At 61.1% G+C, this 11,544-nt stretch overlaps 1 pseudogene; it reads right to left on the bottom strand.

Annotated features, from left to right (window-relative positions):
- Positions 1–6,371: 6,371 nt before the first annotated feature.
- On the bottom strand, positions 6,372–11,130 carry LOC114499203 (annotated as a pseudogene).
- Positions 11,131–11,544: the final 414 nt, after the last annotated feature.

The raw sequence follows: 11,544 nt of genomic DNA, 5'->3' as shown, positions 1-11,544 counted from the left end.
ACTGTGGACACACCGGGGGAACAGGACTCAGTGAGGCACGGAGACAGAGACACCCCCCAGGTGACCCCATGTCACATGCACCCCAAACACCACCCAACATCATGAGACGTCCCCTCTGACCCCACCAGGGGATCTGTCGTCTTCAGACCGTGCAGGCGGCTCTTGGCTCATTGTGAGTTAGTTTCTGCATCTGCTGTGACATGACCGCACAACTCCTCCTGGGCCTGGGGACGTCCAGGGTCCCCAACACCACTTACTCAAAAGATGTCCTTGTCACAGATGGGGTTCAGGGTCTGTTTGTTTAAAAGTGTCCCCGAGTCCCTGAGCAGGAGAGTGAACACCACCACACGTGTCTGTCTGCACCTACGTCTGAGTGTCCCTCGGCCACACAGAGAGGTGACCCCCTGGCAGGTCCTACTGTGACCCAGGGCCTGGGAGACACAGACCTGAAACAGAGAAGCCGGGCACACAAGGACACATGTCACTGGATTCTGTGTCTGTGACCCGACCTGAACAGGGGGTCCGTCCCAGAAAGTAACTCGGGGTTGCTGGGGGCTGAGGGGGCGGGGCGCGCTGCTGGTCCCAGGGCTGATGGGAAGGAGCGGGAACGGCACCGGCCCTGTCAGACGGCTCCCCCGGGGTCACGGGGTCTCCTCTCCTCAGACAGACCCCTTAACAACAGGACCGCCTCTCACCTGGACCGGGTGGGCCCCACACCGTGTCCGCTGTGGAGTTGCACTGCTGCAGGACCACTGTCCCCTCGGGACACCTGGGGGTGGGGGGACACAGCTTCACTGTTCCTGCTTCCACGTCTCTCCAGCCCCAGGCTCCCGGGTCCGCACTGTCACCAACAGAAGGTGTCTCCGTGGGGTGCTCCCCCAGCCCACTTTGGGGAGCACTGTGTGCTGTGATCACAGACCCCACGAGGGGCCCACGGTCACAGGAAGCCCCAGCCTCACCCCAGAACCAGACCTGGTCCCACCAGGAGGACGGTTGACCTGTTTCCCCCCGATGGACGTCCATGGCCGTGTGTGTGGGCCTGGGAGCTGGAGGGGAGGGGTCCGTCCAGCTTCAACAAAGGCTGGGGACCCAGCTGCTCCCTCCTCCCTGTTGCCAGCTGAGGGCGCACCCTCAGTGCAGCGCGGTCTGACGCCCTGGGCAGGTTCGCTCAGGCCTGGAGGAGCGACTCACTCGCTGAGGACCCTGTGTGGGTGCTCCCAGCCCCCCCCCCCCCCCCGCACTGCACAGCAGGGTGGCACCTGTCCAGGCCTCTCAGTCACCGAACCTGGGCTTCCTCCAGCCCCAGGTTCCCACCTTCCTTCTGGGGAGCTCAGGGCTTATTCTCGGACCTCACACTCCAGATCACAAAGGGAAAAACGCTAGAGACTCTTCCCGTTTCAACAGGGTTTAAGGAACCGAAAGCCCGTCCAGCCTGTCCCTTGGGTCTCTTGTGACCGATGCGGGGACCACGGAGAAGAGGGGTGCAGCGCGGCTAGAATTTGATGTGGAGCCGAGGTGTGTGTAAGGTTCTCTTAGACCCCGCCGAGGAAATAAACAGCCAATTAGCCATGGAAAGAGGCAGATGAGCTTTATTTTGGAAGTTTGTGCTCCCGGGCGACGTTTCCCCATCCGGAGAAGGGGCTAAGAAAAGACCGCGGGCGAGAAGGGAAAGGCTGGGAATTTTATATGACTGGAATTCTCGGGGGAGCCAAGGATTGGGTCTTGGTGAACAAAGAAGCAACTTAGCATTGGTGGCTCCTGGTCTGACGTCAGTCACCTCTTCTGGGTCAGAGTTCAGTTGCCATATTACTTGTAGTCCAAATGGTGGCCATATTTGTAGTCCAAAATGCTAATTGTAACTAGATTCCCACTTGTCCTACCCTGCCCATCCTGACAGTGTGGTCTTTTTAGGAGGAATTGCCAGCTCCTGGTCCCTCTGCCCACCAACCCCCCACCCCAGCCCCGCCGAGCTCAGAAAGCACCTTGAGAGGCGGATCCAGGCTCCCCAAGGCAGTTTCCTGTTTTGCTCTCTGCTGAGGGCGCAGCTGGGACAGAACAGGGTTAACCCTTGCATCCGGGGCATTTCAGTCTTAGGTCAAAGTTCACAACCACCCTTCCAGCCCCATGACCCACTGAGTCACTTGCAGTCCTGCCAAAGACATGTGAGGAAAGTACCCCCAGCTCCCGGAGGGGCAGTGTTCACACAGTAAGAAGCAGGCCCAGGAGACAGGGGTCCCATCCACTGTCCCCGAAGCCAGCTGAGGACGTGGACCCACAGGGCCTGGGTGGCCCGACCGACTGCCCCTCCCTGCCCTGCTGCCTGGCCCATGTCCTGCTGTGGTTCCTGTGGGACTGTTACAGGGTGCAGCCAAGAGGGGGACCCCAACTAGGCATTTGAAATGGGATCCAGAACTTAAGGTGTACAGGAGATTTTAAGATGTCTTCACCCGGACCCACCAGGTGTGGGTTGGGGGAAGGGACAAGTGGAGCAGGGCCAATGAGAGCTCTTTCACATAGCAACAGCTTTGTAGCTGACCTCTGGTGTGGTCATTTAACATATCTACAGCTTTTGACTGGTCGCTTAGATATGTTAAATAGCTGTGGCCAAGCTGTGAGCCAGGGGAATGGAAGTAACTTCCCCACCAAGAGGTAACTGGAGGGCAGGTCCCCCGAGTTACAGCACTTGCGCGGGAGCTTGGAGATGAATGGCTCCGAGACATGGGGCCACACCTGCCCAGACTCAGGATGGCAGCCCTGTAAAGCTGGAAGGGTATGAGTTCTGGCATGTGAAGCCGAGTGTGGGAGGAGTCGGAAATGGGGCTGCAAAAGAAGACTGGCACGGGGATTTAAACCCAGATGCAGCAGCCATTGAGGGAGAACCACGCAGCCCTGCAAGAGAGAATCACCATGCGGCTTTAGCAGAGAACCGCCACACGGCTTTGGCTGAGTGGTGCCCCCTGCCCCCCCTGCAACCATTGTGCAGGGGGAGAAGCACATGGTTTTGGCTGAGTGGGGGGGACTCCTGTCGCCCTGGGAGAGAGGACCATGTGCCTTTGCCAGAGTGGGGACCTCCTCAGCTTTAGAAGGGGGAACCACCACTTGGTTTTAGCAGAGATCCCGGCGACTCAGCTGAGGGTGCCAGGCACCCAGCGAGGTCTCAATAACCAGAGGACTGCCTGAGCCATGGACTTCTATTTCCTTTCCTGAGATACGGTACTCTGGACTGGGCAAAGGGGGAAGGAAGAAAGGACTGTGTCTGTTTGTGGGTGTTGTAAGGAACTTTAGGATTTTTGATGAAGACATTAGGTCACTACTTTAAGTTTGTACAGCATTAAATGAACATTTCCTTTCCTTTTCACAAATCTCTGGCATTGAGAGACGTCTTTCCTCTGGCGGCGGACATAACCGACATGGGGGCATCTTTCAATAATAGTATATCGTCCCAGACCCCCTTGTTTGTTCTGTAACAGGACCACCATCCCCAGTGCTCTGTCCCCAGGGCCAGAGTGGGCAGCCTGCCTCTGCTGGGGCAGCCCGGGGTGGCAGTGAGGGAGGGTGGGGCAGCGGGCACAGACCCTACAGCCCGCTGCAGAGGGAGGCCGTGGCCCCCGCCCATGGCTCAGGAAAGACAGGGGAGAAGCGGGAGAGGAGGGGACAAGAGGGACCCTGGGGCCCGGACGTCCACGTGTTTCCCCCTGACCCCCAAGGCCCAGGGCAGGACGGGGTGGGACAGGGTGCTCACCGGTGGGCACTTGAACTGCTCCCAGCACTGGGCTCTTGTAAACTGTGCTGCTGTGAACGTGGGGAGCAGGGCACTTTTGGATTGGGGTTTCAAGGTTCCTAGGGTGTGGTCCCCGCAGGGGGGGCGCTGGGTCAGAGTCACATCCCCCGTCAGCTCCCCAAGGACCCCCACACTGTTCCCACGGGGGCGGTGCCCGTCTGCGCCCCCACCAGCAGGGCACAGGGTTGGCTCCCTCCGCCCCCCACCGGGCCCGCCCCTGCTGTTGGTGGGCGTGCTGGTGCGGCCTGCTGGCCGGCGGGAGGCGGCCCCTCACTGCTGCGGGACAATTCTGACCTGCGGGCACACCTGCCCCAGTGTGCGGAGGTCCCGCTGGGAACGACCCGGTTCCTTCCCGTGTTGGAGGGGACTGGAGGAGGGCAGCCGGGGGCTTCGTGATGCAGCATTTAAAGTCTCACCCTTTTCCTTCAGCGGGGTCGCAGAGAAGTTGGGTGAAAGCAAAGAACAAGTGACGGGTGAGTTCCCAGAGGGCCCCCAAGGGCCCCTGTCAGCCCCAGGTGCTCTGGACCCCAGCCCGCCGCCGACTCAGTACAGAACCTGGAAATCAAACCCGGGCGGAACCGCCGGCGGGGAGCAGGTCGGCCCCCCGGGGGGGCTGCTGTGTCTCTGGAAGGGGACTTGGGAGAAGTCCTCCTCTCTCTCAGCTGACTGAAAACTCGGTGTGCTCCTCACTCACGGGAACGGGGCAGAGAAACCCCGAGAAGAGAGATGTCTGTTCACCTGGGAGAGTCCGGCAGCAGACTCACCCAGTGACGCTCCTTCCCAACCAGGACTGCCGACCAACCACACTCACTGTGACAGGTGGAGAAAGGAACGGAAAAGAGGAAGCACAAGCCATCAGGAAGACCGAGGGGAAGAGCAAAGGCGGGAGCAGCGGCAGGTCACAAGTAAGTAAGAAACCACTGAGAGACCCCAGACCCCACTTTAGAATCTGAGGACGGACGGGAGCCACCGCCTTGAAGAACAGCTTCACCGGCTGAGCGAGCCGTGGCAGGGGGATCGTCAGCTACCTTGAAACACTGAAGTATGACACCGCCTGGGGGCCCTCGTGTCCGAGGGACGCTGGTGCAGGTGTGGGGGAAGACGGCCGTGGGGGTCGGACACGGAGACACCGGGATGGCGGCGGGTCTCCCCCACTGGAGGGGGGCCCAGTGGGACAGGGAGGCCGCGCCCCCCGCCCCGGCACAGGACGGTGCGGTAGCGAGTCGCTGGGGACAATCGCTCCATCCTACGTCCCGAGTTCCCAGGAGGACAGACGTGTGTTTAGGACGAGAACAGAGTGAAGAAGCTGCTTCCTCTGAAAGGAGAGTGTCGTCATGGCGCAGGAACCCGGACAGAGGACAGACGGCCCGAGGGGGGGCGGGAATGCCAATGCCACTGGCTTTGTGGGGGGCACGCGGTGCTGGGACGGAGGGGTCTGCGTGTCCCCAGGATCTGTCCTACTCTAGGGAGCGACCGCTGGGGACTGAACGTGACCTGAGCTGACTCTTGTTCGGAGGGCATCTGCCATGGGGACGCCAAGCAACCCATGAGCTCTGACCATCACGCTGCCCACAGGGGCCCCCAAATGCAGGTGGGGGTTGGAAGGCTGTGCGGACCCCAGGTACGTCACAGAAGCTCAGCTGGGAGAACGTGGGCCGGGCATTGTGGCCCCTGACCGCGTCGACAAACAGGGATGGGACTCAACCTCATGACACCCGAGGACTCAGGACCTGGGGACCCCCGAAACCAGACTTTATGAACAGAAGCCATGCCCCTCTGTGACAGTGGCAGGAAACCCTCACACCTCTGCTACGAAGCCAGCGTGGGCTTCAGGCTCAGAGTTGGTCCAGTGTTTCCCGCCCAGGGAGTGAGAATAGAGTCGGCGGCCTCGGCGGAGCTGACCTGTGACACGAGAAATCAGGGTGCCGACGGCCCCCCACCCCGTGGGAACGGCTTTGGCCCGCGCTCTGTTCCGGGCACAACCATCGGGCTTTGCGTTTCCCTCTGTGCTCTGTTCCTGCTGCTGACCGCATGGTCTGGGAGCCAGCTGTGTGGGCCTGGAGGCAGCACTTCAGGAAACAAACTAATGAAACCAAATCTCACGGATCCACTGGTGCCTGGTGACCCTGAGTGCAGACCCTTCTTGAGTGGACCCCCTCAGAGAACGAGCCCCTATTGTTCTGGGGGAGGAGGAACGGGGGAGGAGAGTGAGCCTGGATTAAGTTCCTTGTTGCAGGAACAGCACAGACCCGGGCTCTCCGAACCGCACGGACCCCTGTTGCAGAGTCAGATCGTTTCCCTCCTTCCCGGGCATCTCTGGGGCTTTGTCGCAGGCAGCGCCTCCTTGCAGCGCCCCCGGGGCCAGCGGACATGCAGGCTCATTGGAATTACACGGCAGCGAGCACACTGTCGCTCACTCTCCATCTTCTGTGGTCCTGCACCCTCTCCCCTCACCTTCGTGTCCACGGGGGTTGTTTATAACCCCCTTCGTGTCATTGTAGTGTGGGTAATGGGCGGGCACCGGATTCCTCCACTTAACAAGGCGCCTGACAAACACCCACGTACAGTGATGTCTGAGCCACTGCACTTCTCAGTAGCCACGCAGCTCGCTCTGCCAGCGCAGTAGCATCCTATGGTGCTGTTCCGCCACGGTCCCCGGGTCCCTGTGCTCACAGATGACAAGGTCGTTCTCCTCCAGTCCCGAGAACCTCATGAACCTCCTCCAGCTAGTTTCGGGAACCCCCTGCCCGAATTTGAAGTACATCCTGTTCGTGGCTCAAAACAGTAAATCATGGAGGGAGCCCTGGCCTCGATCCTGGAAGGCAGGCGTGGCGTGTGCTGTGCGCTGTGACTGCTCCAGCTGGCAACCTGGGCCCACGGTGGGGAGAGGCCCTGGGCACCCAGGACGATCTCAGTGAAGTATCCTACCGGGACAGGAGTTGCAGGTAGCATCTGACGTGGCCGGGCTCCCGACAGGCCTGGGGATCATTCATGTGGAGACAGTGAGCCTGGCAGAAGGGCACCCAGGGCCCGAGGGTGACTGGTGAGTTAAAGCCGCCCCCTCCTGTGTAGCGGGACCAGAGCGGCTGGGCGGGCAGCAGGGGCGAGGTCTGTAACCTCGCTGGGTTCCTCCACTTAATAAGTCTGACCTTTGGATCTGCCACATGGGTGGTCTCCCTGAGCTGTCAGAGGACGAGAGTACAAGCAGCACCCGACTGTCACCTCAGCTGCAGGAAACCCCACCCTCGTCCCACTGACAGCAGCGCCGCAGCCCCCGGGGCCTCCCTCACCAGAGGAGGATATTTTTCCAGGGATTCTGGGGGTGTCCGGGCCTCGTGTCCCCTACTGGAGAGAAACCGCAGCCCCTTCCCCACTGAGAGAGTCCACTGCCTGGTGCCACTAGTGTCCTCATTTCCTCCCCTGGGCGGTCAGGGGTGAGGGAAGGGGCTGAACTCACCTATCATACCCATCTTCATTCTGGTCCCGGTACAAAGGTTTTTGGTACCTGGGCTTTCTCTGCCCTGCAGGGAACCACGTGTGGAGTCAGTGACAATGTCACCAGGGACCCCAGGACACACAGGGACGGGGATGGGGACTTACGGAGCGCATCCTGCAGCCTCTCTGGAAATAAAGAGAAGAAGGAAGTCCCATCAAGGATATGCAGAGGAGGAGCCGGGTGGTGGGCGGGGCAGGGAGGTAGGGACCACCTGCAGCTGGGCCTCACCTTTGATGAGTCGCTGCAGCTGCCACTCCACCTGCAGCTTTGCCAGTGCTACATCTCTCTCAGCTTCTGCTCTCTTCTTCTGGGACAGGGCCTGGATCCTCTTCCGCCGTTGGTGCAACAAGCACGCCACGCCCACCAGGAGCTCCCCAAGAACCAGCACCATCACTGTGAGCACCACCTTCCAAGGCAGTGTGTTTCCAAAGAAGGCACCTGTGAAGGGGTGGCGTCAGCCCCTGAAGGGATCTCTCTGTCCCCAGAGCGCCCAGAATCTCACTGCCACACAGTCAGGACGGTTTCCTGAAACGTCTCCGCCCCCATGGGATGAGAGGGAGCATGAGGACGCACACACAGTGTCACTGACGTCCCCTCTGCACACCCCCGAATACCTGCCCCCCAGTCAGCGGAGTCAGGTGACGAAGAACAGACTCTGGGGCTGGGGGCCTGGGTTCCAGTCCCGGGTCTCCGGCCCCACCAGCGCTGTGACCTTGAACTAATGACACAACGATCTGTTCCTGGCGTCCTCATCAGTGAGAGCATTAAGTTAATGCTTATGCAGTGCCTGACGCAGGGTGAGTGCCACACAGGTTTCATTCAGTTTTGAAAACTAAATATAGTTAATTTTTATCTTGTCTGCAGCAAAAACAGCTCCTATGAGCTGGTGTGCAAGCTGTCTCTTCTGGGACAACAAACGTCTGAGGGACTGTCTCCCCACAGCCCGCCACCAGAGGGCGCCCACCCATCGTTTGTCGTGGTGCTGTCAATTTCCCTTGTGGAAAGTCTTGCCCTGTTCTGTCACATTTGGCATCTTCCTGTGAGTTTTACCTCCCTGGGAACTGATGATTCCCGTTTCTGCTCTTTTATCCACTGTGCTCCTTTATGTTGTAAGGAGATTAGCCCTTTCACTGAGATTTGGGGTGTACCTATTTCCCCCTCCTGGTGTGCTTGCTGACCTTTCCCATCTGTCCCCATGTCCCACTGCCTGGATCCGTGTGTCGCACGCAGGCAGGAAGAGCTCAGAAGGTGTTTGTGACATGAACCGCTTCAGTGGAAGGGTCCCCAGGTCCCTGGTGTGTGCCCTCTGTGCCCCGCAGGGACCCAGGTTAATAGAAGACCACTGCTTCTTCCCCCAAGGCAGGGGGCAGGGCACCCACCTGAGACGGAAAGCCTGGCTGACCTCTCCTGGCCCAGCAGGGGGTTTCTGATGACACAGGAGACCCCGTCCCCAGAGCCGTCTTCGAGGATCACAGAGGCTGAGGCTGCATAAAGGCCCTGGGGGTCTGCAGCCTCAGATGCTGCCTCCGAGGACAAGCTCTGTCCCCTGGTGTCTCTCCACTGGATCTGGGGCTGCGGGTACCAGCCGGCAGACGTGCATTCCAGATGGATCCCTCCGGCCTCGTAGCCCGTCATGTCAATGTGGGGATCAGAACCCAGCGCTGGGGAGGAGAAATGAGCTGAATCGCGGGGAGCCCTCTGTACTGGTGGGGTGCCCTCACCAGGGAGGGGCGCCCACACTGATGAGCCCAGCAGGGACTGACCAGGAGCTGCTCCCAGTGTGTGCTGTGCAGCAGAGACTGATCCCCGAGGGGCCACTGCCTGACCCTGGCTGGACCCTCGTGCTGGATGCAGGGGGCTCTGGGCCAGAGCAGAGGCTGCTTCCCCCAAGTCCCCTTAGAGACTGCCACAGCCTCCCCTCCCCCTGCCCCAGACAGGCTGCTCCCTGGAGGAGCCCCTCACCCCTCCCAGGGCAAGCATGGAGGTGGTGCGCCTCGGCCTAAGTGGGTCCCACCCCACTGCCCCTGTCTGTTCTGCCTGTTGCGTGGGGGTTGCAGGGTGCCCTCCTGTGAGAAAGAGACACACATGGTGTCTTGCAGCCACCCGAGCAGTGACTCACATGCACGGCCCCTCGGGAGGCTCCTGCTGCCCTCACTGCCAGGCTGCTGGGCTCTCCCTGCAGGGTCTCCCCCGGAAGTGTCCACAGCGAGGCTGTGCAGAGGGGGACCTGTCCCACGGAAGACAGCAGACCCGGGGCCAGGAAGCGGGGAGCTACTGCCACCTGTCCCCACGCCCCTGAACACACGGAGGGGGAGGCAGCCCTCTGAGGACCTGAACACACAGAGTCCTGCAGGGAGGGCTCTGTAGGGGGAGCCGAGGTCTCCAGGAAGGGACAGCAGGCTGAGGAGGGGCCGTGCGGGGACAAGGCTAGGGGGCTGCACGGTCCCTGCTCCACAAGCCCCCACGCACTGGAAGCCACAGGGCAGGGCTGTGTCCGGGGATCGCGAACTATAGCCCTGACCCCCAGACATGAGCACTTCATGGCGCAGCACCTCAGACAAGGCACTTCCTCATTGGGGTGGGTTGGGGCCATGATAGGGCCACTGAAGGGTTGGGTGGCAGCACAGAGGAATCATGAACTGTGTGCAGTGACCCACCTCCCTGTGCCGGCTGTGAGTGACCAGTGACACCTGCACCATCCTGACCGACTCCCACTCAGAGCCCAGCGCTGCTTCTACACCCCCCTGAACCGCACCGAGTCCTCCCTGACGCCCCCTCTCTGAGTCACCCTGGTGTCCCTGTCCCCAGGTGAGCGTCCTTCCTCGCTGCACCGAGGACGACACAACCTATACAACTGCAGCTGTCTTCCCGGGGGTGTGGCAGAGGACCTGGGCCCCACAGGAGTTGTCCCTGTAGGTCAGAGCCCTGGACCCATGGCCTTGGTCTGGAATATGCTGAACCCAAACACCCATGTGCCACCCACTGCGGGGAGGTGTCCTCAGCCTTCCCGTCCCCCACCTCCACTCCCCGCTGAGACTGTTGGGTGGCGTGGGGGACTCTGTACTGGGTGCAGGAGGAAGTCACCCTGGGGGACCCCTGGGTGTGTAACAGGCCTCAGAGGAACAGAGATGGAGGTGGCAAAGGGCCGATGCTGGTGAGCAGCCCACGTGCTCTGGGGTAGGTCTGCAGCCTCTGCCCCCGCCCAGGGAAAGGAGCCTGGAACAAGCCTGAGCCTCACCTGCCACCTGCAGCTCCACCTGGGCTTCTGCATAGACGTCTCCGTCTTGGAAATAACACAGGTAGGTTCCGTTGTCAGAGACGCTGACATTGCGAATCCGGAGCGCGGCCTTCCCCGCAGTGACGTCCTCTCGTGAAATCGAAGTTCTCCCTCGAAACTCCTCTGCCGGCGTGTCCTCCTGCCCGTGTGCGTACCCGTGCACTACCTGCCTGCGGCCGGGTCGCTCCCACATCAGCTCCATGTCCTCAGCGCTCATCTCCGGGGACAGGTGACAGGGCAGGTCTGCGTCTTCACCCACCATGGCCAGGATGGGCTCGGGGGGTCCGACCACAGCAAACTCAGCTGCTCATCAGAAGGGGGGGTTCCATCAGAGTGAGCAGGGCCAGACACCCAGGGGGTGTCCCAGCAGTGAGGGTGAGGCGACAGACACCTAGATGGGAACTCAGTCCTCACACAGGTGCGGTGTGGATGGGCCTTGCAGGGGTGGGTGGAGTCCTGGGTTCTGGCTGGGCCCAAAGGGAAAGGATTCAGACACACAGATGCACAGCCGGTCCTACCTGAGCAGGGGCTGAGCAGCTGGACCACGGCGAGGCACACAGGGAGGGCAGGCAGTCGGGGCACCAGGCACCTCCCCATCCTGACCTGCTGTGCACAGAGAGAGGCCAGCAGGGGCTGGGCAGCAGGGACCCCCTGGAAGGAGGAGGAGGGTTCCACGTGGAGAGGCTGCCTGCCCAGGGCCGACCCGGGCACCACCGCCATCACTGGGGACCAGAGAGCCTCCTCTGCAAATGTGCCCTGGGGGTCTCTTCACCTTGGATCCCACCATGGAAATCAGCCATGAAACGTGGGGCGGTAATGCAGGGACCTTATCCCTCGCCAGCAGGGAGCACCGGGCTCTCCTGTGCCAACCTGCTCAGAAGCCCCCCACTTCCCTGCCCCTACCAGGTGGGCACCCACACCACCACCCTCTGAGGAAGGCAGGCCCCTCTGCTCTGGTCCCATTTCCCGCTGCTGCCCCCTGCAGGGCAC

The sequence above is a fragment of the Phyllostomus discolor genome, chromosome 6 (assembly GCF_004126475.2).
Source record: "Phyllostomus discolor isolate MPI-MPIP mPhyDis1 chromosome 6, mPhyDis1.pri.v3, whole genome shotgun sequence".
Classification (NCBI taxonomy): domain Eukaryota; kingdom Metazoa; phylum Chordata; class Mammalia; order Chiroptera; family Phyllostomidae; genus Phyllostomus; species Phyllostomus discolor.
This window is presented reverse-complemented; position numbering and strand designations above follow the sequence as displayed.